The 27,999-nt window shown below is 36.8% G+C and overlaps 1 protein-coding gene and 1 long non-coding RNA gene across 5 annotated transcripts in view; both read right to left on the bottom strand.

Moving 5' to 3' along the window:
* GALNTL6 (polypeptide N-acetylgalactosaminyltransferase like 6) overlaps positions 1-27,999 on the bottom strand; it is a 1,190,952-nt gene that overhangs the window by 904,151 nt on the left and 258,802 nt on the right. The window lies entirely within an intron of this gene.
* LOC118538864 (uncharacterized) overlaps positions 1-27,999 on the bottom strand; it is a 158,385-nt gene that overhangs the window by 124,638 nt on the left and 5,748 nt on the right. The window contains exon 1 of one of the 3 annotated variants that reach the window (XR_013446572.1): positions 20,738-20,893. The exons of the other annotated variants lie outside the window; for them this stretch is intronic. This is a non-coding gene — a long non-coding RNA (uncharacterized LOC118538864). Of the gene's footprint in view, positions 1-20,737; positions 20,894-27,999 lie in introns of those variants that run through there. 3 annotated transcript variants of the gene reach the window in all.

The following is a 27,999-nucleotide window of genomic DNA, read 5'->3' as shown; positions in this document are numbered from 1 at the left end:
ATGCGGCAGAGGCTAATTTAGCAAATGAAAGCCACAAGAGAAGCATAAATTCTCAATAATGAAGACCTTTCTGAGTATCTAGGTCAATTCCCAAAATGGGGGTGCTATTAGGGAAAAAATACACAACCTGGTGCATGTTGTTTACAAACATTCATTTTCACCCAAAGGAATTTTTTCCTCTGCCAAACATGCCTCCGGATAGAGCCTAGACAATTAAATGAGCCAAAGTTAATGATCTGAGTAAACAGACTAAATAGTTTTATACAATATGCTATAATTCAAATATCTTAGAAATTTAAGAATACCGAATACATTTTTAAACAATACATTACTCATAAGGGTAAAGGATATTTCAGGGATAACTAGCTCACTCAGTCCTGTTACTTCCATATTGTTCTATATGATTGCCCACCTTGTCTAGCACAGTGAGTGGTCTTCTCTCTCTCTCTCCTCTCTCATATTTCTGGGAGTGTATTGGAGCAGAAGGGAGATGTAAGGGCTACTTTAACTGTTGTAGAAGCTACAGGCAAACTTGACCAGAATATTTGTCTTTTTTTTTTTTTTTAAGATTTATTTATTTATTTGACAGAGAACGAGAGTGGCAGGGAGGAAGAGAGGGAGAGAGAGTCTTAAGCAGACTCCATACTGAGTGCAGAGCCCGAAGTGAGGCTTGATCCCACGACCTGAGATCATGACCTGACCAAAACCAAGAGTCGGATGCTTAACTGACTGTGCCACTCAGGTGCCCCAGAACATTTTTCTTTCTTAAGTAAGATACAAGTAAGGCTTGGAAAAGTCTTTGGAAAGGAAGAAGGAAGGAAGAAAAAGAAAAGAAGGAGGGAACTTCAATTGAGAAAGCATATTTCATAGTATTCTAGTAAAGAGAAAAAATCAGAATTTAGATGGACAGGCAGCTCTTAAATTATTTGAAATGCTTATTGAAAGATTATAGTAAAAAATAAGCAAAAGGAGAATAAATACAAGATTTTCTGAACATAAACAGGATAGAAATCAAATACAGCACTTTAAAAATAAAATATTCTTATAATAAGTGACAGTAAAAAGTAAGATAGAAAACATGCAGGATTGTCTATTATATGAACATCATTATTACATAACATGAACAACATAATTTAAAAGTAGTGCATTATTAGATAATAACACCAAAAATTGAAAAGAAAGTTATCAAAAGTGGCATAGCATATTTGAAAAGTTATCATTTATGCAAAGTAAAATTCTTCCCACATCTTCCCAGTTGAGAAATAGTCTCCCAGGTATACCTGATCATAGAAAATAGCTTCTTCTTTGATGCACTTGCCACAATTACAATTATAGTCTTTGCAATGTGAAAATGCCATTTGCTTAATTTAAGATTTGTCTTCTATGCTGCATTGTACACTTTATAAGATGAGTAGAGAGAGTGTTTTGTTTTTGTTTTTGTTTTTCAGGACATTTTCCCCAGAGCATTGCATAGTGTCTGGGTGCATGACTTAATTTTTCTAAACCTAGATATCATCATAGTTATATGACTGCCTGCAACTAATCCTTTTTTAAAAACTTCCTCGCTTTTAACGTATGAAGATTATGATGCCCCAAATTTAAAGCAGACTCCCCAGACAAAGGAAAATATGGATAACAGAAATCCACTTGTGACATTGTGACATGAAATGTCACCAAACCAGCTCAAGCTAATTAGCCATGTTTTGTTTGCTTTATTTCATTAAGTCCCCCCACCACTTCTGCCACAAACATAAGGTTTTATGCATTCACAGGTTAATGCAATCACCTTGTGACACAGGTCTTACATTTGGTTGCAATAGTCAAAGACACCTGGTTTTTAAATGGTAAATCGGAACAGAGATTATAGAATTAGGAATGAACATTCTTAAGGAAGTTAAATATTTATTGATTAAAATGTAATACATAATTAGTTGCCAAAAAATGTCTCACTTAAAGAAAAAGTATAAAAATATTTAACATAGATTCCTAAAATATGTTTGGTATTTTATAGCTTAGAAACCATAATAAACTATGAACCCGGTGTTATTATCCCCATTCTACATGTGAGGGAGTAGAGGCTAGAAGAAGTTAAGGGCCTTGCTCTTAAGTAGTGAAAACATGAGACTCTGACCTGCTTTTTTGATGTCAAGATCAATGCTCTTTCAAGTACACCAAAATCGAATCCTTAACATTAGGGCCTGATTTGGTTGGCAGAACAGCTCCAACTGACGCAGTCTCTACCTGCCCTCAGTTGTTACTATCTAATCAAAGAGCTCATCCCTCAGCTAAATTTTACAATTCTTGAAAAGCCCTTTGTCATTTAGAGCTATGGTGCTTGTCACCAATTTCCAGCCCTGTGCTGTGCTCTAGCTTGGGCAAGAGATGATTCGTACTTAAGTTTTAGTTCTTCAGTTAATTACTGCTGCTTCAGGATGGCTAGTCAATGGCAGAATCAATCAAAATTCCTTGACCTTTGTCTATTTCCCCAGGTGAGATTCTAGAGGGAATGAAGTATCTACAGTTACCTCGTTTTCCCTGATGACCTACGAATGTTTTCTAGGAGATCAAAATCATAGCAGCCAGCTACTATCTCCAGAAGGCACCCTACATTTCCACATTCCAAAGAAATGTGAAGAGTGCAGCTCTTTCACCATTTTAATACTTTTAGCGCTATTTGACCCAAAGTTTCTTTTAATCAACCAGCAAATATTTATTCAGTGTCTTGCTATGAGACTGGTACTGTTCTCAATACTGTGGCAATGTCAGTGAGTCAGAAAAAACGGATTTATTACCCCAAGGAGCTTACATCTGGTATAAAAATTGTTTCAAGGGCTTGTAGTGCTATGATGAAGATATAGGATAATATAGTAGAGACTAGGAAAGTCCTCTTGAATAGATGATATTTGAGTAAATAGCCTTGTGAAAGTCTGGGGAAAGAGAGCATCTAGCAGAGAGAATAGCAACTGCCATGTTGCTGAGACAGGAACCATTGGTTATGTTAGAGAATTGTATTTAGTGAAAGAAAAGGAGAGAGAAGCCTGTGATGCCTAAGTGTCAGACAGGAAAAAGATCATGGAGGGCCTCATAGCCCACAGAAAGGATCATAGTTGGCCACATGAAATAGGAAGTTGAGGACTTATAATATTTTATAAGGAAGAAAATAAAATCCTTGATCCTGTGTAAAATATCAACCCCATAGGGGAAAGAATGGAGAAAAGTAGATCAGTTAAGAGACTCTGGTAGTGAATAAATTATGGTGTCCTGAACTCAGACTTCAGTGGCAGAAATGTTGAGATTTGTTTGGGTAGGGAATATGTCTTGGAGATAAAGCTGACAGTACTCACTTATAGATTAGACATGGGATGTAAAGAAAGAGGACTCAAGGATCCTATGTACCCAGTTGCCTGAGCAAATGAGTGAATAGAAATGTCATTCAGACTGAATTGTGTCCTCACCCCCTGTCCCCCAAAAGCACATGTCAAAACCTTAACCCCCAATGTGATGGCTTTTGGAGATGGGACATTTGGGGGGTAATGAGCTTTAGATGGTCATGAGGATGGGGTCCTCATGATGGGCTTAGTGCCCCAATAAGAAGAGGAAGAAAGAGAGAGAGATCACTCTTTCCATACACACTCACTCAGGAAAGGCCATGTGAGCACACAGCCAAAAAGCAGCCATCTGCAAGCCAGGAAGACAGCTCTCACCAGAACTCAATCACGCTGACACCCTGATCTCAGACTCCCAGCCTCCAGAACTTTGAGAAGATGAATTTCTGTTGTTTAAGCCACCCACTCCATGGTATTCTGTTAAGACAACCCAACCTAAGACAGACGTATAAGGATCAGAGGTGGGCAGTACATTAGGATATGAAAGTGAATGATTCTATGGTGTCCTAGAAGTTTGAGATGCTTTCTAAATATTCAAGTGAAGATGTCAAGTAATTGGTTATATTTTTACAAATATGTAGTTCAGGAGGAGGTGTTATTTAAAGACATAATTTTGAAAGTTGTCAGTGTACAGAATATATGTGAAGTTGTGCAACTGGATAAATCACTGGAGGAAAAAAAAAAGGGAAAGAAGAAAATCTGCAGACCAAATCCTTAGTTACTATGAAATTTAAAGATTCAGAGAAGATGGACCAAGAGAACTGAGAAGAAGTAACCAGTTGGATAGGAAGGAAACCAGCCAAGTGTGGTATTGTAGAACTCTCAGAGCAATAAACTGCTTTTTTAAGTCTGAGGGAGTGGTGGGATTCTTCATTCTGTCACTATGGTGATGTAGATTCCCTGAGCAAACCGACTGTTGCAACAACAAAAACACTGGCTAAAAGAAAAACAAAAAGGAATAAATGAACTAATAAACAGATGAGATCCTGAATATACGAATGGACAATGACTCGACTGTATATAGAATAGAACTCTCCTCCACAACCTGCAGCAGCTTGCCCGGGAAATAATCCCGTTTCTACAATAACCGTGCCAGGAAGCCAGCCTTATAAATCAGATCTGTAGGAAGTCAGACTGCCGCCACCTCCGGTAACAATCCAGGAAGCCAAACAATAGCTTCTGTAACAGTCTATCCAAAATGGCCAGGACTTGATTAATGACAACTTCCCCAAGTTCTGTCCCTACTTCCAACTTAGGACCAACCAGAGAAAGTCAAATATGTACCCCTAGCCAATCACATAGGATACCCTTCTTCTCGTTAGCCTGCCTCCAGCTTCCCCATGCCAACAACTTCAAATCAAGGCACACCCAAGCCTTCCCTTTTTTGCAACGTAAAGCTTTCCCACTCCTCTGCCTGCCTCTGAGTCTCTGCCAAAACGCAAGTGATGGCAGCTGACTCCCTTGCTAGAGCAAGCTCCAAATAAACAGCTTTTGCTTGTTCTCAGTTGGCTGGTCTTCGTTTATTTCCATAGAGAGAATTCTACTACCTAAATGCATTGATTGGCTGGCCAGAAATAAGGAAAAACAAACACAGAAAGTTATGGGACCTAGTGAGGTAAGCAGAACATCAAATGGATTTTATTTTGTTTGTTTGTTTGTCTTTCTAGAGGAAATTTGCTATACCTGATGAGCTTGAGCTTTGGGTTTTGTGACATCTCCAAGTAGATGGAAGATGAGGTAAGCCAACTTCCAGTGGGCATAGGAATCCAATAAGATAATGCTTTGGTAAAGATGGCATACTCCATCACTAATATGGAATTGAACCATAATTAAACTTATCTTTCAGAACACAACAAAGATAAACGCCTGCTTTTAAGGTTAATGAGGCCCAGTTGAAAGGTATTGATTGAGAAAAGCCACATGTTGAAGATGAGAGAGCTGGCTACCCCACGTCCAGCCCACCCCTGCCCTCTTCCCATGTTAACCTTGGTGCCTGCATATGCTTTCACGTTACCACGTCTACCTGTGTCCAGTTACCTTTAAGCCACTGCATTTTGGAGCCTCTTTTTTACTGTATTCTTCACCCTTATAAGGCAGTCTTTACCATATCATATCAGATCTGACTCTCATTTCTAATGCAATTGTTTTCAAAATGTTTTACATGAACAAAACAATCTGTGATTAACTAAGTCTCTGCAATCCTGGGATCCGTACAACTGAGTGTCCTGGATACAGGTCTTCTCATATACTCAGATACAATATAAAAAAATATTATTCTACAGTCTCTAAGACAAAGCATATCTCAAACTTATGTTCCCATTAAATGTTCTTGCAAATATATTATCATGGGAATGGTGTTTTGAGTAATGAACTTTTAAAAGTACATTTTGTGCTTTCTAGAAGTCCGTGAGTTAAGAGCTCATATTTACTATTAAACCATCCTCCACTATTTAGTTTTGTTCTTTTTTGAATATTTCTTCCATCTTCTTTTTAACTTTTTCCTTAATTTCCCATCTTCTTCCAATCAAGTAGCCCACAAATTTTAAAATCTCGGTAAGCAACTATAAATAAAATGATCTGAAAACAAAATTGCTATCTCATCTCTTAGTTTTGGTCACAGAGCCTCCTTTCTGTTTTTAGAATGCTCCACTCCTAGAATAGGAAGACTGTGCACCTGCTGTTTCCACTTCCAAGAACACTCTTCACTGGATGACCCTGTATCCTTCATCTTCAAGCCTTTGTGCCCCTACCACCTTATCTGAGAGGCTGGAGAGCAACCCACTGAGGATATAATTCTCCACTCACCCTTTTCTATAATCTCCTTACACAGCTGATTTTTCTTCATAAGACTTACCATTTCATAATGAATATATATGTACTTGTCTATTTCCTTATTGTCCCTTTCTCCACACACAAGAACACACGCTCAGGAAAGCAGGTATGTTTTGTGGTCTGTTCATGTTATATTCCACTACCCAGAATTGTGCCTGGCGCAGAGTAAGTTTCCAACTAATATTCATGGAATGACCAAATAAGGCAAGGCAGATATCAAATCCCCTGTGTGGGATTTTGGGGATGAGGTGTCCTAGATATAACACCATTTATAGCTTACTTACTTCTGCTGCAGGTACACATTTGATGGCACATACTATATAGGGGGAAATTTATGAGCAAAATATATGTGTACACTGTGTCTATTTATGATTAGTTTGTTAATTTTGAAGAATCTCTTTTATGCTGAATACTGGCTGAATGAATTTTAGTGCCACTATTAACTGTGATTTTAAGAATTTTTCTTGAATGCTGATGGGATGTAGCTGACATTAATCATCTCTACTGACCCAGATTACGAACTACATAGAAAGAAATTTACATATTCAGGATATAAGTCCAACTATCTAGTAATAATATTGGGGGAGATTTCTCCTCGTATTTAAACATCTTCTTCGGTCTCCAGCTGGAAAGGAAAATTTCTGCTGAGTCTCTTTAGGAGGCCCATTAGCCCATCTGTGTGTGCTGGCATAAATAAAAATCTGTGGATGGCAACCAAACCAAAGCTGACATTTGTGCGGGAGGAGGCTAGGGAGCCCTTGTCCCTGATTTGTACTGCCAAGTGGAATGAGTGAATGAAGTCAGAACAAGAAGGCAGGTGCCAAACTGCTTATGCAGCTTGCTGGAAGATGCTCCTAATAAAGTATTCGTGTTGGAGAATGAATTTAAGAAACTTACATAAGGCCTACATGTGAAATGGTAAAGCAGTCTCATTCATTCTTTCACAGAAGGGTCTTTACTAACTGTGAACAGAGCAGCAAGCATGGCTAACAAAACCACTGCTCCCACGGAGATTGCATTCTAAAGGAAGAGGAAAAAATGATTAAACATATTCACATTGTAACTAACAGTGAGAAATGAAAAAGAATAAAGCAGGGCGATGGTATACCGCATGACTTAGAGGAAAAGAATTAGGTGGGAAAGTCCTTTCATAGGACTTGAAGGGCACAAAGAACATTCTAATCTAGAGAGAAAAAACAGCAAGTGCAGGAGCCCAAGGCAATTCATTGTGTCCCGTATAACAACAGAAAGACTACATAACAATTTAGTACATTCTATAAGGCAGTGATTAGAACACAGAACTTGAGAGGGAGGTCATTATAGGATGCCATTAGGGACTTGGCAGGAGGCAGATTATGTAGCAAAGTATGGTGTTTAGATCTTGTTCTGAGAGGGATAGAGTATCTCTGGAATATCTGAAGCAGGGAAGCTACCATAGTTAGTTAAGAAGCTGGGTGATAGAGGTGGCTTCAGCTAGAGTGGAGATAGTAGAGACTGAGAAAAGTAGACTTTCAGAAATGTTTCAGAGGTGGTGTTGGTGAGAATTAAAGGCAGGTATTTAGGTAATGGGTATGTGAAAGATGGAAATTAAAAATTATTCCTATATTTTGGCTCGAACAACTTTGGTAGAGACATGAGCAGGGATGGGGTAGACATCAAGACATCTGCTTTAGACAGTTTAAATTTTGAATCCTAATTAGACGTCCAAATGCACATGTCAAATAGACCACTGGATACACATATCTGGAGTTCTGCTGAGATATGTGAGCACAAATGCAAAATTGAGAGTCTTTCTGTATAGACGGATTTGGAAGAGAAGGAATTAGAGAAAAATCATTCAAGTAGAGGTACAGAGACAGGAAAGGAACAGGAAGAAAAAAGTGAAGGAAACAGAAGTGGGCTGTGAAGAGTTTTGGGGCACTTTGACCTTTACAAGTCTGACGGAGTAGGGACACCTGGGTGGCTCAATCAGTTAAGCGTCCGACTCTTGATTTCAGCTCTGGTCATGATCTTGGGGTCGTGAGATGGGACCCCCCATTGGGCTTTGTGCTGGGTGTGGAGCCTGCTTGAGATTCTCTCTCTCCCTTTGCCTCTGCCCCTCCCCACTCTCCCTCTCTTAAAAAAAAAAAAAAAAAAAAAAGTCTGACAGAGTAAAGTAGACTGAAAGGCAGTACTTGGTGGGTGCTAACATTGATTCCTTGTTTTATTCTGCCTTTTAAAGTAGGAAATATTAGAGATGGGGATGGTCTATGTTGTAGTCTTGAACTGATGAAGTGAGAGAGAAAAAGAATAATTATAAGAGCAAAATCCGTAAGCAGACAAAGATGGAATAAGAACCATGTGTAAGTAGATAGATTGACCAATGACAAAATCTGAGACACTTTATCCTTTGTAATAAAAAGGAGGGCAGGGGCATAGGCACATATTAATTTGCATAGATAGACCTGGTAGGGAGAAGGCCAAGGAGCTTTCACCCGATCGCTTCTCTTTTCTCTGTGAAGTATAAGGGCAGGCCATTAGCTGAGAATGTAGATAAATACCTGTTAGAAAAAAAGTAAGTGGTCTGCATTTAGGAGAGCGTGCAAGTGGATAGAAGAAAGCAAAAGCAGTGAAATGGTTATTTGGAAAGAAACCAACTAGCAAGGTAGAGTAGGGCCATGAGGCAATGAGAAGGGCCCAGATGTCATGTTCTGTAGAAATGATCAGGGGAGTCTTCAGGGGAAGCTGGGTCACACCAGCAATAGATAAGTCCAGAGAAATGAGGCTCTGACAAACTCTACAGAGAGGCCTTAAGGGATCAGTGCACTTATCACTAAAATGCAGAACAGCTGTGGGGCTGAGCAGCCGCTCCTCCTTTGCTGAGCAGAAGCTCCTCCTTAGCAGGAATTTTTTTTTAGTGCAAGGCGAACACAATTATAATATGAAGGAATGACATAAGCTACAACCTCAAAAGCAAAGAAATAACAAGCGAGCTGCTTTGAGATTTATCTTACCGAAGCAGCACAAGAAATTGGAATATTTCAAATGCAAAAACATCCATCCTGTCATGTTTTCATAAATAAAAATACTTTAAATGATAATTAAGGTCTGTAAATTACTTTAGCCAGGCAAAGATGTCACAGGTCACCATATCGGTTTCTCATTCCCCTTTGCTATCACTAATGATGTAGTGGCAAGATAGAGATTTTGAATCCAGAGGGACCTGGATTCAAGCCAAAGCTACATTGTATGATCCTTAATAGGATGGTTAATCCCACTACCCAAACCACTTTGGATTCGCCATATACATTTGGGGGATAATACTATGAACACAGTGGTATCGGAAGAATTAACGTGTGAAAACCCCTGCCATATTATGAGGCACAGCATAAACACCATCACCACTACCACCACTATTATACTCACCACTGCTCAAATTACTGTAATTCAATAATAACTCAAAAAGCAAACGTTACTGCAGAAATAGCTTTTGACAAGCACTTAAATATATGAGTGATGGCTTAATTTCTATAAAAGTGAAATACATACATACATACACGCACCCCCACAACATATGTACACACGCACATATACATAGACAAAATGTAAAAATCAATAAAAAATGAAACTGGTCTTTTGACTGTATTGAAAAATCCTGAGCCCATCATTTGTGCACAGACTACATAATCCAAATACTATACTAAGTAACATATAAGATATACTACACCACGTGATGCATAAGCAAATATAACACTTTCAGTTATTCCTGTCTGGGTTATACTTGTCACTTAAAGAACCTATGTTGGCTTACACAAAAATAAACAGCTACATTAGCAAGGTAGCTATATCATTTTTTAAAAAAAGTATTATCTTTCCCTGAAGTGTGGAGTAACAATATATTCTTAGTTGAATCTTTTTTGTTGTTGGTATTAATTTTATTGTTGAAATACCACTCTAAGAAATATGTCAAGGAAAAAAAGCCTTTTGTTTATGTAAAGTAGAATTAAAATTGAAATTTTTGTTTAGTCATAGCCCCAAATTAAACAACTTCAAAAAGGGAAAGCAGGACCCCCTTTTCCATTCAGTTTTACTGCAATGTTCATTCTAGATCACAGAATGTCATTTATCCTGTGTTATGTTAGCCAAATTTTATGTAAAAGCTTCCTTCTCTGTTTATCTCAGTATCACTTGATGTTACTGTCAAATTGAAAACTTAAACTTGCAAATTAAGATGTTTTTGAGGGAAATATTTAGGGAAATTTGGAGAGAGATGAGCAAAAGATAAGTCTGTTTTGAGAGCAAACCACAAAACAAAAACTCCTTCATTCTTACTGATCTTCTTAGCTATGGAAAGAATAGACTCAAGGATCAGGAAAAAAATAATTTTGTGTCAAAAAAGCCACAAAATTGTGTTAACTATTGGTTTAAAAAAAAAAAGGTTAGGGGGCGCCTGGGTGGCTCAGTCGTTAAGCGTCTGCCTTCGGCTCAGGTCATGATCCCAGGGTCCTGGGATCGAGCCCCGCATCTGGCTCCCTGCTCAGCTGGAAGCCTGCTTCTCCCTCTCACACTCCCCCTGCTTGTGTTCCCTCCTGGCTGTCTTTCTCTCTGTCAAATAAATAAAAAAAAAAAACTTTAAAAAAAAAAAAGAAAAAAAGGTTAGACTCAGAGGTCAAAGACTATAAATAAAAAATATTTCCAATATGTGGTAACATGTTTGAATTGAGAATTTCAAGTTTCCTTCAAGTCAGAGTAGTACAGTGGGGTTAGAAAGAACACCAATTCCAGGGGTGCCTGGGTGGCTCAGTCGGTTAAACGACTGCCTTCGGCTCAGGTCATGCTCCCGGGGTCCTGGGATGGAGCCCCGCATCAGGCTCCCTGCTTGGTGGAGAGCCTGCTTCTCCCTCTCCCTCTGTCTGCCGCTCTGCCTACTTATGCTCTCTCTCTATCTCTGTTAAATAAATAAATTAAAAAAAAATCTTTAAATAAAAAAAACACCAATTCCAGAAATATTTAAATTACATTGAATAGTCAAATCTATTGACTAGTGAAACTCGAATTATGTGGGGGTTTTTTTGATGAAACAGAAATGTTTATGGCTATTTCTAACATATTAACATGAAGATTTTCTGGAGCAGATTTTATAAAATGTTACTAACATGAATTTGCCATGTAACATATCACATGAGATATTTTATCTTAAAAAAGGGATTTCTCCCCTGGATCAAAAGGTCAGGTATGGATGCTGACGGGACCACCTTTAGATGAGGGGAATGGTACATACAGTTTGGTTTTGTCCTGGATTGCTAAATTAATCAGTGGAGCAAGAAGTGAGAATAACCTCACTTGGTTTCCAATCAGGTCCCAAGGTTGAAGAGAGAGGTGGTGTCAGTCTCATCCAGAATGCACGACGAGGAGACAACTCCATATCTGCATGCTCTAATTTACCATTTGAGTTTATGTCTTATAAAGTCTATTTTACCCACCTCTCACTCAACTTTGAACATCTTACCCATTCTAGGTCAGAAAATTGCTCTTGGAATTTAAACATATTCAACAGCAACACTAACCATCCCCACCTACGCCCCAAAAATATAAAACAAGAAAGGTTAATGCACGGACCATCAAAACTGTTCCTACCGTCTATGACCTAGAATACACTTTAGAAAACCAATTTGTCTCAAGGTTCTAAAGTGTCTGACCTCAAGTTTACTCTAATCGGTCATTATCTATAATGGTTCAGGTCAAAGTTGGTTCAGATGTGAAGGCTGAAGGCACCAAAAGCCAAATAATTGTGTTGACGTGCTTGTCACTATCTTTCAACAAGTGAGAGGAAGAAAAAAATCTGACTGAGGGCAATGCAATTAGCAGAAGATGTTCTTGAATGATCTGACTGCAATGCCTACAAAATTTAATATGGCTAATACTGGATCGAGAGTTAATGTACACTATGTGATATTACTAAAGATCCTGGAACAGGTTTGAATCAGGAATATATGTTTCAAAAGGAGTGAGTTCATTTGGAGAGAACAAATTCTGATATAAATTACCAAGCAGTGAAAATAAAATAATCCTAAAAGAAAAGCATGTGCCACTCATTTAATACAAATATGCAATGCAATTACTCAGACAAAAGAAAAATGGGGATTCATATTTTGATGCATAATACAGGTCTTACATAAAGAATAAAGGCGATTATTATTTTTTTTTTTTAAGATTTTATTTATTTATTTATTTGAGAGAGAGAGAGAGAAACAGCATGAGAGGGGATAGGGTCAGAGGGAGAAGCAGGCTCCCTGCCGAGCTGGGAGCCCGATGTGGGACTCGATCCTAGGACTCCGGGATCATGACCTGAGCCGAAGGCAGTCGCTTAACCAACTGAGCCACCCAGGCGCCCTAAAGGCGATTATTTTTTTCAGAAAAGCATTCTTGTATGCAATTGTCAGCCACATATTTTTTAAAAAAGTGTTTTGTTATATTGGAGAGAGGCCAAATAAGAACAATAAAAATTATATAAAGTTTAGGAAACCTGACCTGTAAGTAAGGCTAACAAACTTGTACCTGTGCCTCCCAGGAGGAACCCTGAGGGGCTGTACAAACTATCTATAGTACTGGAAAGAACACACTAGAATAGGGGCAAGGGACCTGTCTTAAGTAGTCATTTTGGGTCAATAAAAATTTCTGTAATGACAAAGCAGGAAAAGTTGTCCTGTTTAATTGGAACACAGGGGTTTGCAAATTGTTTTCTTCAAAAGAATATACATTTAGGACACAAAGCAAATAAGACAAATAGAAAAAGTTGAAAATAACTCAGTTTTAGGGAAAGCATCTGTGACATTCCATAAACATTTTAAGTACGGACATCTTTAATTAGAAGAAAAAAAATAGAAATCAGCCATAACTCGGCTAATTATGGTTCCCTTTAATTTCATAAGACTGATGAAACATATTATCCTGAAACAGTAAAATCAAAAGATTGTATTGAGATGCTACTTTCCCTCGGAATTTGGAAAGCTAAGCCAGGAAAGTGAGGGAAAGTGCTGTGCTTGTCCCATCATCACAGACATTCAGCTACCTTGTCCTTCCCCTGCAGAGCTCCCCAGGGTGGAAGGTGCTAAGATGCGTACAAGGACTTCACAGCAGCATGAAGCAAGATGAAATTTTGCCTGCTGAAGAACTTCTTATACTTATTCTGGTGCCAACAGCTGTTAGGCAGGAGTTTGGTATTACATAGCTCCTAGTAATCGAAAGCACTTTATGAGACACCCTGCCAGAATCCATACAGACAGAGGAAAAAATAACTTTTATTCAACTTATTAAACTTTACATTGCTTCTCCCGGTAGCAAAGGAAGCAGACAGGAGATAGAGTGATGAATTATGATCCCAGGTAGGGAAGGGTTATTCATGGTCTCCGTGATAGCAGGAGTTGGCAGGAGAGACAGAAGCCCAGAACAGGCTTGTATTTCGTCCACTGTCTGTACACATCTCCACTGTCTCGTGAAGCACAGGGCAAAAGGCCAAGTGATTTCAGTCACATGAAAAATGTGGCTATCTCCTAGAATTGCACTTTTAAAATGTGTGGCATGCTTTGTTGAAATGTATTTTGGAATGCTGACTTTGGATATAGCCACAATAGGTTATTTATTGCTTTGAAAATTTATGGATATCCTGTAATTCAACAGCCAGCCTTCTTTCATGGTATTTCTTTACTTTTCAGATATGTCTTTCTACCAAAGGAGAAAATAAATGTGTGTGTTTTGGGGCATGGTGGGGTGGAGGTAAGGCAGTAAGAAGCAAGAGTCGTAAAAATATAAATGTGGCCATGTAACAAAAGAATCCTAGTTGGTGAGTCACCCATTTTGTAATGGTTTAAAGGATAGGCTTTACAAAGAGAGACAGACATGAGTTCGATTCATGTTTGGGCCACTTATATGTATGACATTAAGCAAACCGTTAAATTTCTCTCTGTGTTCTTACCTATAAAGTGTGGATAAAAATACCAACTTCGGGGCGCCTGGGTGGCTCAGTCGTTAAGCGTCTGCCTTCGGCTCAGGTCATGATCCCAGGGTCCTAGGATCGAGTCCCACATCGGGCTCCCTGCTCAGTGGGAAGCAGGCTTCCCTCTCCCACTCCCCCTGCTTGTGTTCCTGCTCTCGCTGTCTCTCTGTCAAATAAATAAATAAAATCTTTAAAAAAAAAAAAAATACCAACTTCGAAAGCTGAAAATGATACTAAATAACAGGCTGCAAAACATTTAGAGTACAATGCTTGGCACATGGTAAGTGCTCAAGAAATGGTAGCTATTATTTATATTATTATTACTACTATTATTTACAGTTAAGGCTGTTCAAGATAGACATCTTTGGAATCAGGAAGTTTGTAGGTTCTGGTGGTTAGTAGTCTAAAATAGATGATGTTACCTTTTGAAGTAATCTCTCCTAAACCACAGAGTAGGTTTGCTAGAGAATGTAACTTTATATACAACATTTAAGCAACAGAAAACGCCCAAAGGTTACACATAGTAAGAAGAAAATTAAATTCTAACAAACACTTTTGGACTTTCTGAGAAGTTTAAAGTGACTTTTATCAAGATTTCCAGGCTGCCAAGCAGATTTTTTCACATGACATGATCAAAAATAATCATTCTCTTTTATTTACCGAATAAAGGACATTGAGTGGGAACAACAGAACTGCACCATCTGAGCAAAAGGGGCTGCTCAGAGGCTGACTGGGTAGGCACCAGACAAGGTTGGGAACCTTCACAGAGAAGCTGCTGCCCCTCTCAGGAGCCAACCACCTCCTCTGCCCAAGGAGGAGAATGAAGGCAAAAAAATTTAAATACAATGTTTAAAATATTATCTACTTAGATTGAAAGATAGGAAAGGCAAAGGAGATACAAAGAGAGAGAGGGGTTCTGATAACTTTTGTAAGTATTAAAAATAGCATTTCAACAAAATGGGTGAAGGGGGTTGTGGGAAATACAGGTTTCCGGTTACTGAATGAACACGTCACAGGGTTAAAAGCACAACATAGGGGATACAGTCAACAGTATCGTAATAGTGTTGTGTGGTTGACACATGGTACCTTACACTTGTGAGCACAGCATAACCTACAGAGTTGTTGAATTACTATGTCGCACACCTGAAATCAAGGTAACATTGAGTGACAACTATACTTCAATTTTTCCAAAAGCCAGAAAAATAGCTCTTTAAAGAAATAAAGAAGTTTTTTTTTTTCTCAGTATGATTGTGAAATAAATTATTTCAAATAGTTCTTGGTTTCAGTTAATCATTATCCCCAGCATATTTGCATACATGTGCATTTCCCTCATGGCTAACTTGGAACCCACATTGTTTTTTTTCCCCCCACATTTGTACCAAAAATGATTCTAATGAAGGCCAACATAGCAATTTGCATTTGTCCTTTTCCTTAGAGCCCATGTTTTATGGTGTTAATTTTTATTTACATCATGGAATAAGTTCTGCAAAAATTAACTGGAAGACCTTGAAAAGCTTTGTAAAATAAGTCTGTTTCCTTGTACATATCAGCAACTCAACCAAAGGCTCTGCAGAAAAATGCTTCTACATAGTCAAACAAAATAGGATGCTGAACAGCGTGAATACCTGATGTCGCAAAAGCCTGCCTGAAAAGGTAGGCAGCCTGTTTGGAGGGCCTGATACACGTGGAAAACTACCATAATGCTCTAAGCAAATTTGTTTATATGTCCTTCTCCAAAAAACAATGAGATACACCTATTCTGATTCCAAAATATATACTTTTATTTATTTCTTTAAAAAATATTTTGTCTTCATAGAGAAATGTAATTTTCAAATTTTCATGAAGGTTCAGATAACATAGGGAAGCACGAGTAGGATATATCACAGACTGAACATGTTTGAACTTTTTCAACTACATGTAGGAACAGAGAAACAGAAATAACAAAGGGTACACATTGTTAGCATGTTTCATTCACAAATATGCATTTACCAATAAATATTTCATTTATTATATATATATGTACACATGCACAGAAATATTTGAATGCATTTTGCATTTATAAACTTGTTTCTGTCTTTAAGTTTTAACTGTGTCTTATTTCTTTGAGGCTTGTCCATATTTTAGTATTTCAGGTGCAGGGATGGTCTTCATTTAGCACAAAGCAACACATTTTTACTCTCCTAGAGAATTACCTAGATCTCCTTAGGAGGAAAAAATATATATTTTATTTGCACCTGAGCTTTTACAAATTTAGGAAAAGAGCTCTACTCGGAGCTGGACTGATTTTGCCAAGGACAAACTGGGTTCAAGTACCCTAAACTGTCCTCTCCGGAGTATGCTCCTTCCTCTGGGCTTCCTGGGAGCCCAGTGCCCTACATATTTCCATCAAAACATGCTCTCACTGTGCTTTTCTATCCTAGGGAGATAATAAAATAGAATGAAAATAACATGACTTATGACAATGATGGATGTATTTTATAGTCCCTTCTACTATTTACTAGTGATCTGACTTTGACTAGGACTTCAAATAAACATCACAGTATGAATAAAAAATCACACTATGTTACACAATCTAAAAATAACCTAAATCCTGATTTTTTAAAACAAATTTATATTTAGTATTTTTTTTTTAAGTTTGAAATCATGGCTGAGTTGTTTGTGTGTTTGTTTCAGTTCCAGAAAATCTTTTGGGTTGTTTTAATTTCCTTAAAACTTCTTTCTTATGTTTTCAATTAACTTCTGTTTCAATTTTCTTCTACTTTGCCCTCATTTATGTATCTATATTCCAACTGTCCAAGTGATTCACCTTGGTTCCCTGTCAAGCCAGAGGCTCCTTCCGAATAGATAATTATTTTTCTCTGGGTCAGCAAGTGTGATACCCTTTCCACCTATTTGGATTATCTTGTGAGGTCAAGTATGAGTAGATGACAGTCATGGGCAAGAGAGAAAAATGGTGTTTTCTTTAGTGACTCATTGACAATGGAATTGGAAATCAGGGACCTCTCCACTGAAGCATGTCCCAAGGGGTCGCTCTGCTCCCAGAGGCCAGCCAGAAGAGGTGGGCTTTGACCAATACCGCAACTGCTCCCTCCTGTCTCTCTGAATCAGGGGGAACAGCTAGCCTCTCACGGGAAAGCAATTAGTCAGTGAGTAGGAACAAGCCCCCTCTTTTCTCCAAAGAATTCCCTCTCCAAGGATAGTTGGCCTCTCCTCCAGACAACCCAGAAATCTCTTTCCTTGCATGAGTTTTTCCTGATAGAGACACCTCTTTTGAAGACTTCCGGTTCCCGATCCTCCTACTACTGCAAGCAAAGACGCACGGACACTGCTCGTTCTCTCTGAAAGATTCAAAGGTAGTAGAAGTCTACACACATCTCAATAGAAGATCTGAACAATTTCGGTGGCTGGGGCACACCAATAGTGAATTAGAAAGGAGAAAAAATCAGAAACAAATGCTGAAGTCACTGATCTCTAAATGTACATTGCCAGACTTAGAAAACTCAGTGGAAGCACGCAGCAGAGATAAAGTGGCCCTAAGAACTCTGCGAGAAAGGAGGGGTGAAAGATTGCCATTTGTCCACTAAACTATAAAAAAGCAACTACTTAATCGGGGGTGGGGGTGGGGGATAAGTGACTTTAAATAAAGAGAATGTCGATTAGGCAGTGGTAACTAAGTGAAAATGAGTAAACTGCTGTTACTTGCAAATTATAACGACAAAAAAAAAAAGTTTAGAGAATAAACTAGAAAAGGGGATGAGAATAGGAAGATTAGATGAACATGTATACATGCAAGTGCATCCACACACATACACATATTCAAAACAATCCCCAGGGGTAAGAAAAATTAATTTGAAAGTATAACAAAATAAAAGATAACTGTGAAATTTTACTGAAATGAATGGTAAAAGTTGGATAAAAAGAGACAAGTATTCTGTTGCTAGATGAGAAAGCTGATTTTTATTGAGATCTCATTTTTTTTTCTCAAAATTAATCTATATATTTAATTCAGTCTCAATAAATTAATTACCCTAAATACTTCTGGAATGTTTAGAAGGTGTGAGTAGATGGAGTATTTATAAAATAGTGTAGTTAGAGGAAGCTTATATGCTAGCATAAAAAGATAAGTAAAAAAAAAGTTATTTGAGATAAAAACAGTGTCTATATGTGCATGTGCACATAACAAATGATCTAAAAAGTACCACAGATCTCAAATCAATAAAAGATTATGCCACAAAAAACTCAATTCACAGGCTTATCTCATATCATTCCAGATGAATAAAAAGTTGATTGTTAAAAAATATATAATTAATATTTTAAACGTAAAAAAGTAATATAACTTAGGCAAAAGTTTATCTGGTCTTTCAAAATAAACAATTTTTTACAGATTTATTTATTTATTTTAGATAGAGAGCGAGAGAGAGCCAATGAGTGGGGGGGAAGGGCAGACGGAGAGGGAAAGAATCTCAAGCAGACTCCCAGCTGAGCAAGGAGCCCAAGGCAGGGCTCCATCCCATGACCCCGAGATCATGATCTGAGCCGAAATCAAGAGTCAGTGCTTAACTGACTGAGCCACCAAGCGCCCCTCAAAATAAACATTTAAAAAATAAATAAAAAAGGGTTTCTCTCTCTCTCAAATAAATAAATAAATCTTTAAAAAAACCCAAAGATACAAGGGCTCAAACCAAAACTGTAAAAAAGAATTTTAATTCATAAAAACATATATATTTTCATGTTAAAAACATCACAAAAATAAAATGCTCCTAAACTGGGAGGATATTTGCCACAATAAGATAAAAATCACATAAGTAGTCTTATAATTAGTTTTATGCACACTAATAAGAACAATACAAAAACGAACTGATAAACCAGGTAAAGTATTTTAACAAGCAATTCAGTAATGATAAACCATAAGTGATAAACATATCAAAATGTTTATTTCATTTATAGTCAAATTACTACACTTTAAAACAACTTCTGTAACCTTTATTCTTGATGAATTAGCAGAGCTTTAAAAATTGATAATAATTTTGGTAGGGTTATGTGTTTGGAAGGAAATGGATATTGATATAAATTTTCTGGAAACTATTTTGAATTATGTATATTGAATTTTAAAATGTTCATAAACTCTGATCCAAATACTTTTGTTTCCCATATGTACTCTAAGAAGCGATGTGCAGTTAGGAAAAAAAAAAAAAGAAAAGATTTATGGCAAATATGAGGGAGTTATTTATAGCAGTAAAAAGAACTTAAATGATCAACAAACTAAATATTGTAATTGATTGTGGTACTTGCATGTATGAAGGAGCATCAGACAACTATTTAAATAATACATTCAAAGCTCTTCTTGAAAATCATGCTTTTGGCATAATGGCAAATGATAATAATGGCAAATGATAAAATGCATAATTCAGTATTGTGTATAAAATATAAGTTCAAGTATATAAACAACATACAGGGAAAAATATTATGTGGAAATGACTAATGTTAGTGTCTGCCTTTGAATGGCAGAATTTTAAGTTAACCCTTTTACTATTAATAGCAGGTTTTTTAAAAGTTCATTTTGTTTATAGTCATCTTCGCTCAGCAATTTTTCTTTAGGTTGAATATTTGCTTTCCCAATTACTGCACTAGGGAGCAAATGCTTGGTTGCTGTATATTTCACCATAATAAACTGACATTTTTTAATAGAGTCATTGATTAATTCAATTACTCTGTGTCTATTTTCCCCCAAACTACATAACCTCTGGGTGGACTAAAATTCAATTTCAGTTCCTCCCAGGTAAAATCTAAAACTGTAGACCAATCTGGAGAGAAAGTGCCTTGCCAACAGACCCACAGTCACTCAGAAGTCGTCAGAGCCGTATTCTATCACTGAGTGGTATTATTGTGTCAAAACTGCCTCCAGAACTGTTTAGGTAGAGCTTAGTTTAGGTGCTAGCAGCTTTCCCTGTTTGCAACGTCTAGTTGACTAAAAGGACTTTGGCTTTCTCTAGAGACCTGCCCATCTTGGGTTGAGGGGCATAATGGAAGAAAAGAAGAAAAGCTCAGTTTAATTTCTATAGGCACAAACTACATTCTCCAATCTAGTTTTACCATTCCATGTACCATTCTATGGTTGCATGGCTTGTTACTGATAAATTAAGCTTTATATTTAATGATTTAAATCAGAATATCCAAGAGAGACAAATAAAAAAGGAAAATGTAAAGGAACTGACAATTGCTATTTTGCAAAAGGCAAAAAGGATAAGCCAATGGCACCTGGGCAGGAGTTTAATGAAGATAAGAAATGGGCAAAAGCTCTCTTTTGCTTTGCCTCTTTCCTCGCTAATCTCCTCCCTTCAGTCAAGTGTATGCAGGGAAAGAAACCAGCAGAGAAAACAAAGTTCACCAAAGTTAACTTCTTATGAATTCTTCATTAAAAAAAAGAAAGTCTTGTTTTACAAAGTTGCAATATTTTAAAAATCAAATTAGGCCCACAAAGAAATACTATAATTTATGATTAGACATAAATGGCGAAATAACCTAACACTACGACAGCACTTACAGAAAGGTAGAAGAGATGAGTTGTCCAAAATAGTCATTGCAAAGCCCAGGGCTCTTCTTCTGTCCACAAGAAACACTCCCATCTCTTTAAGACAAATTATGTTCCTGCCAGAGCTGATACAATACCAGTGGAAGCAACTCTATCAGGCTTCCTATTATAAACTATAATTCTAGGCTTTATAGCTTGGCTCTTTCAAAGTAAAGTATGTTGGGCAGAGACTAAGCATACAAATTGCCAGCCAAAATACATTAAATCTGGTTGAGCTGTCCTTTTTTGGAGAATGCAAATTGGAGTGCTCTGCTCTGCATGCAGTTAGTGCTTGGCATGGGCCTGCTAGGATGCCTTCTGGTATTGGGACCAAAACAAAAAAAAAAAAGTTTTAAGAGCAAATTTTGAAACAGATTGGTTATTATTTCAAAATGTACAAATTTTAAGTAGTTACCATTAAGAAGGGTTGTAGTTCATGAAAAAGTATTTTATCTAACACCACATAACATAATAATACATACAGTCCAAGCTTATGGGAAAATGTCCACGTGATGGTGTCCTTGTAATTACAGCATTTAAAGGAATCGTTGACTCATGGTGGTGCCTATGATTACTGTCTTCTACATTAACTAAGGGAAAATGGCTTAGATTAGCAGATGTCTCCTGTGTCTAAAAGTTACGCTTACAAATTTGCTTCAAAGATGTAGGAACAGAATAAAGAATTCAATCTGAAAGCGTTCTGGTCATACCGGCAAATTTAAGTTTTGTCCTTTGGTCATCCTATATCTACAAATCCCTTTTTTTAATTGAAGTATCTAATTAACATCCAATGTTATATTAGTTTCAGGTATATAATATAGTGATTCAACAATTCCATACTTATTACTCAGTGCTCATCACAGTAAGTGTCACCTGGGTCATGTCACCATACAACATTATTACAATATTATTGACTATATTCCCTATGCTGTCTTTTTCGTCTCTGTGGCATATTTATTTAGTAACTGGAAGTTTGTACCTCTTAATCCCCTTCACTTATTTCACCTCTTCTCCACCCCCCCCAACACCTCCCTTCTGGCAACCACCAGTTTGTTCTATTTAAGTCTCTCTTTTTTGTTTGTTCATTTGTTTTGTTTTTTAGAATACAGATATAAAAGAAATCAAATGGTATTTATCTTTCTGTCTGACTTATTTCACTTAGCATAAGTTACAAATCACTTTAAAAAAGTTCATGGAGGTTGATTTCTTCCTTTTGCTTGTTTTGCACTATAGCATCAGCCCAGTAATGGGATCTATAGTAACAGGATATTATTCTACGGTAACAGTCAGTGGACCCAAGTACACTGGTCAGTTGGTGACTCAGTCTTTCCAAAATTACATTAAAACTTGCTGGTCTTTCATTCATTCAAGAATATTTATTTGAGTTTCTTTTGTATGCCGCCAGGTACTGTGGAAATAAGAGAAAGATCAACAAGGTTCCTGTCTTTGTGGAGCTGATAAAAAGAGTGTGCAATTTTATTAGTAACACTTAGGTTGTGTTGTCAGCTTCAGGGGCCTGAAGAACAATTTTAGAAAATATAAGTTGGTGAACTCAGGTGGAAATATGTTTTACTCATACTCGCTTCGCTTTCAAATTGTATTTTAATATAATATATGTGTAAAATAAGAATTTTTTAAAAAAAATGAACATTTCACCTTTATACACAATCCCTCTCTTAATAACTGGAGAAAATGTTTTCTGAAAAAAAGTTCACTATGGATTCTTTGTTCTTTGATACTTGCTGACGAGTGTAATATTTCCTCAAATATAAAACTACCTTTGTCCTTCCTTTAACTTCATGTTTGGGAATTTCATGATAAATTTGTTTCTCTACCAGCTAATAATGATATTGGCTGCTAAAAATCAATAAACATGAAAAGTAACGGCCTCCAACAATTTACTTTTATTAGATCTGCAGAGAGTTTTCATATCATTTACCCTGCACCTCAGTCTCCGATTTTATTTTATTTTATTTTTTTCTAACCACTACCTTGTTTTTTTCTCAGGTAGAAAAGGAAGAGGAAAGTGAGGCAAAATTCAACTAATGCATCATTTTGACACATCCGGTGTTTGGTCAGTGGTGTGCAGTCTGCTATTTCTGATATAATAAATGTTTACGGTACTTCTGGTTTAATGAATGCCCTAGGCTCCAGGACTTGTCCGTGTGTTTCCGTAGCATATATCTTTAGTGAGAAAAAGATGGTGTTGTCTGTTCAAACTAATAGAAAGTAAAGCTGAATGGAAAAATTAGATTCGAGAGCATCTGCCTCAGTGCAGCTTTCTCAGGGAATCGATACGGGACTGCGGGCAGCGCGGCAAGACCAGAGTGGCAGCTGGGGGTCAGTCAGTTAAAGCAAAGGAAGTGAGCGGAAGGATTGGAAGGAACACAGGTTTCATTTTGAGTTAGTTAGGGTCGTTGTTTCAAAGACCAATAATTTTTTCCTTTATCCTGCAATAACTGAATAGGAATTTTCTCAAAGAAAATCTAATAATGGAGCATCTCATCTTCTGCGGGCCAGAAAAATCCTCTGTGTCTCAGAAAAATGACAAGATTAACAAAGGTGTGTGTATGTGTGTGTGTGTGTGTGTGTGTGTGTGTGTGTGAGAGAGAGAGAGAGAGAGAGAGAGAGAGAGAGACAATAAATGTATAGTACAAAATAGAGGGTTGGGATAAAACGACATGACGTTCCTTTTTTAAACATTTTTTAAGAATGAAAAAAAATGAACTAATCATCTAAAAAGTATGTCTCTCTGAAAACAGATACATAATTGTAAACAACTGTATGTAAAACTGTCCCCTGAAAGCCTTGCTTCAATTGTTCTGTAAGTACTTTGGGAGGCTGAGATAGACTTCCTGCCTGAGTCCTGTGTTCCATAAAATATGCCTCTTTTAAATGCTTTTAAATGTTTGTAAATAAACTAAGAGTCTTAAGAGTATTCCATTGCTCAAATGTAAGTAAACATGGAAACGAAATCCAAGCGCAGATCTCAGTGACTCCAGAGGCAGCCTGTCCTCCAAACCACGACTCTAAAATGCTGATAGTGGGAGCAGGACATCTCACAAGATCCAGTACTCATTCCTAGTAACAGTTCTCAAAGATATGTACACATATCTAAATGCATAAAATAATACTTCATCAAGTTTAAAAGTATATCTTAAACTGAAAACAAATTTCATCATTAGAATAAAAATCCATTCTTATTATACAGTGCCTCATTATAGCTATTACTATATTATTCAGAAAAATTTCTGTGAAATTCTAACATTGACAAATACCCTTCTTGTTGAAATATGTTCTTCTCAAGATCCCGGGTGGGATTGCTACTAGCTGGTCATATGAAATTCCTACTCCACTTTTGTATTATTATTATTGCTGTTATTATTATTATTATTATTATTTCCTTGTTAAGGCTCAGTCTTATGTCTGCTTTCTTCTAGTCTCTTCACATACACTGTTACAGGAATAACTTATTCAGCCTCAGGCTTTTTAGCACCACATGCATGTTAATGACTCTCAAACTAATAACTCTAGTCTTCATTTCCTCCTGAGTTCTAGCCTTTGTTCAAATGTAAATTATCATCTTTACTTAGAGGTCTAAAGGGAAATCAGAAGTGATATAAATTAACATACAAAGATTCTCTTGATCCCATCACCTCACCAAACAGACAAAAAAGAACAAAAACAGTCAAACAAACAAAACAAACACATATGAACACAACCCCCAACCAAACCAACCAACCCTAATTTGCTCATTTCCTCAACTAAGGAAATGGACACCATTTTCAGGCCAGAACAGAGGACTATTTTGACTCCATTCTTGCTTGTTATCACTCTCCACCTCCAACATCTAATTCATCAACAATTATACCTCCAAAATCTACCTTAACTCTACTTTCAAACTCCACTGATGTAACCCAAATTAAAACTACTTTTCATCTCACATTTGGATTCCACAATAGCCATTTAAATGGTCTCACTATTTATATTCTTGCCTCTTATAATCTATTCCCTCACAGTGCACCGAACCATTATTATATTTATATTGTATAATGCACATAAGATCACACCATGTTTTCTTTAATTTTTCTATGAATTACCTATTACATTAAAATAAAACCTAAACCTCCCCAGTGCATTTTATAAAGCCAGGCATGATCAGGGGACCCCTGTCTGCTGGGCCAGCCCAAAACTTACTCAACTCTAGTTCTATAGTCCTTCATTCTGTTTCCAGAAAATATTCCAAGCCTTTTTGTGACTCCTTTTATCAGGCTGCCTTTCTTATCTTTAAATCTGAGCCTGAATATATTTTTTAAAGATTTTCTTTATTTGACAGAGAGACAGACAGAGAGAGCAAGAGCAGAGGGAGGAACAGGAGAGGAACAAGCAGACTTAGAATTCCCTCTGAGCAGGGAGCCTGCCGCTTTGGCTGTCCATGGCAGGACTCTGAGGTCATGACCTGAGCCGAAGTCAGATGCTTAACCCAGTGAGCCACCCAGGCGTCCCCTGAACCTGAATATTTTTAAAAAGAGAATGTGTAAGTCCCAGTATATACAAGTATATATTCAAATATAAGGTGGCTATAAAACACTAATTAAATATGCTTAATGACAATATAATAAAAGAAATGACATGAACAAATAAAATATTATATTCCCCATTACGTTAATACCACAAATATATTAGATTTTATTAATAAATATGATAATATATACAGAAGGATATGCCCAAAATTTTCAGTTATTTTTTTTATTTTGGAGAAAATAATAAAGAATATTGATTTTCTTTTTTGTATTTTATTATATCTCAAATGTCCTTCAATAATTATGAATATTTAGAATGATGCTAAGCTTAAAGTTTATCTCTTAAAATTACATCATATCTAAATTTTAATGTGAATTTCCAAATAATCTGCATTTGACTTATCTTTTTTTACTTTTTAAAAATTTTATTTATTTATTTTTAAAAGATTTTATTTATTTATTTGACAGAGAGAGAGACACAGAGAGAGAGGGAACACAAGCAGGGGGAGTGGGAGAGGGAGAAGCAGGCTTCCTGCGAAGCAGGGAGCCCTATGCGGGGCTCGATCCCAGGACGCTGGGATCATGACCTGAGCTGAAGGCAGACACTTAACGACTGAGCCACCCAGGCGCCCCAATTATTTATTTATTTTAGAGAGAGAGAGAGAGAGCAAGTGAGAACACGAGCAGGGGGAGTGGCAGAGGGAGAGAGGGAGACAGAGAGAAAAGCAGACTCTCCACTGAGCCCAGAGCCCTACGTAGGGCTCGAACTCATGACCCTGAGATCATAACCTGAGCTGAAATTAAAAGTTGGATGCTTAACCAACTGAGCCCCTCAGGCACCCCCTGCATTTGATTTATTAAGTGCCTATTAATATGGAGGCTTTTTCCTGCTGAGAAAAATGTCAAACATCAAGCACTTGCCTGTTAACAAACAGCGGTTTTATAGCTTATATAATACCTGTTTTAATATAATTATAAACTATGGGGTGTTTGGAAAACACTCAGTACTATGTTGTGACATGAAATTATTTTTAATCATGTGCTTTGACACCTTGAAATGACCTTAAAAATGTGAGAATCTGACTCATAATTTTGATAGTTTCCAAATTAAATTAGAAAAAAACCCAAAGGACTTTAATCTTGGGGAGATTATATGTTGATTTTTAAACTATAAATTCTCCAACACTGCAATTAACAAGTTATATTTTTTCCACATAAAATGTGGATCAGTTCTGTGGATTGCCTATTGCATTGGAATAAAATTTAAGTCCACTTGTTCTACTCTGCAAAGCCATGGCTTACTTGTCCTAAATGTGGTTGCCTCTTAGCCCTAGATCCATTTAGTAGCACAGTACTACTCTGCAATTTTATAGTGAAGATGGAAAAAGCAGGGCAGATTAAACATAGTTTCAAAGATGTTGCAACCAAATACTGACATTGTATGAAACTGAAAACAACATATTAAGTGAAGGTAAAATTTAGCCTAATTAGTATATACCATAAACATTAAAAAGAATTGTGTAGGAATAAAATAGTCACATTTAAGTGACAGCTGCTGATATATACGAGAGCATTTTATTCAATAAACATTTGTGTGCTCCCACTGTGTGGTATTATGTGGAAGAAGTAACTGAAATAATAACTTTATATATCTTGGTACTTTGTCTATGTAAAAGAAAGGTATCTAATTCTTCAGTTGGAATAGATTTTCAGAGTCATGCAAACAAAGTTTGCTGAATATGACTTATTTGAAATTATCAGAATTTCAAAAGCCAAGTATCTGAATTTAGAATTGTTCAAACTCTATTACAAAGGATTGATAATAACACTAAAGAGTCTAAGGAATCAATTACCTTTAAAAGAGGTAGGGCGCCTGGGTGGCTCAGTTGGTTAAGCGACTGCCTTCAGCTCAGGTCATGATCCTGAAGTCCCGGGATCGAGTCCCGCATCAGGCTCCCTGCTCAGCAGGGAGTCTGCTTCTCCCTCTGACCCTCCCCCTCTCATGTGCTCTCTCTCTCTCTCTCTCTCTCTCTCATTCTCTCTCTCAAATAAATAAAATCTTCAAAAAAAAAAACAAAAAACAGAAAAAAATAAATAAATAAAAGAGGTAAATTAATCTCATTCATTTCCCAGTATTATTATACAGTTATGATACTTCTCAGCATTTACCAGGATAAAATTAGCAGAAAATATGTTGGAATATTAAAGACAATATAATATTTATAAATCTTTGGATTTTAATGAATAATTAATTTAGTGAAGCAAAGCTAAGATATGATAGTTTTCCAAAAACAATTTCAAAATAAATGACTTGGTATTAGTTTACTGTTTTACTTAAGGTTCTGAATTCTGTTGAGTTTTCTTTATGTGACAGCCCTACATCTGAAGATAAAATCTACATTATCAGGGTAAGTTGGACTTCTGTTCTCTTCATGATTTTCACTATGTGCTTGAACTGTTAATACCAAAAATAAAAGTAAATGATGATCCAAATATTTCAATTTGACTTCAGAGTGTCATCAATTATTTTAATGACCAACAGACAGCATCATTTTTATCACATAGTGGCTTTATATTAATAGGAAATGGCATGAAGGAATTAAGACAATAAAGTGATTATAACATTGTAGAACATAAGAATTGGAAGAGACTTAGAATCAATCTATTCTTACCTCTTAATTTTATGTGTGAAGGAACCCAGTGTTTTCCCTC

The sequence above is a fragment of the Halichoerus grypus genome, chromosome 3 (assembly GCF_964656455.1).
Source record: "Halichoerus grypus chromosome 3, mHalGry1.hap1.1, whole genome shotgun sequence".
In the NCBI taxonomy this organism is placed as follows: Eukaryota; Metazoa; Chordata; class Mammalia; order Carnivora; family Phocidae; genus Halichoerus; species Halichoerus grypus.
The sequence above is the reverse complement of the archived record's forward strand: the minus strand, read 5'-3'. Positions and strand labels throughout refer to the sequence as shown.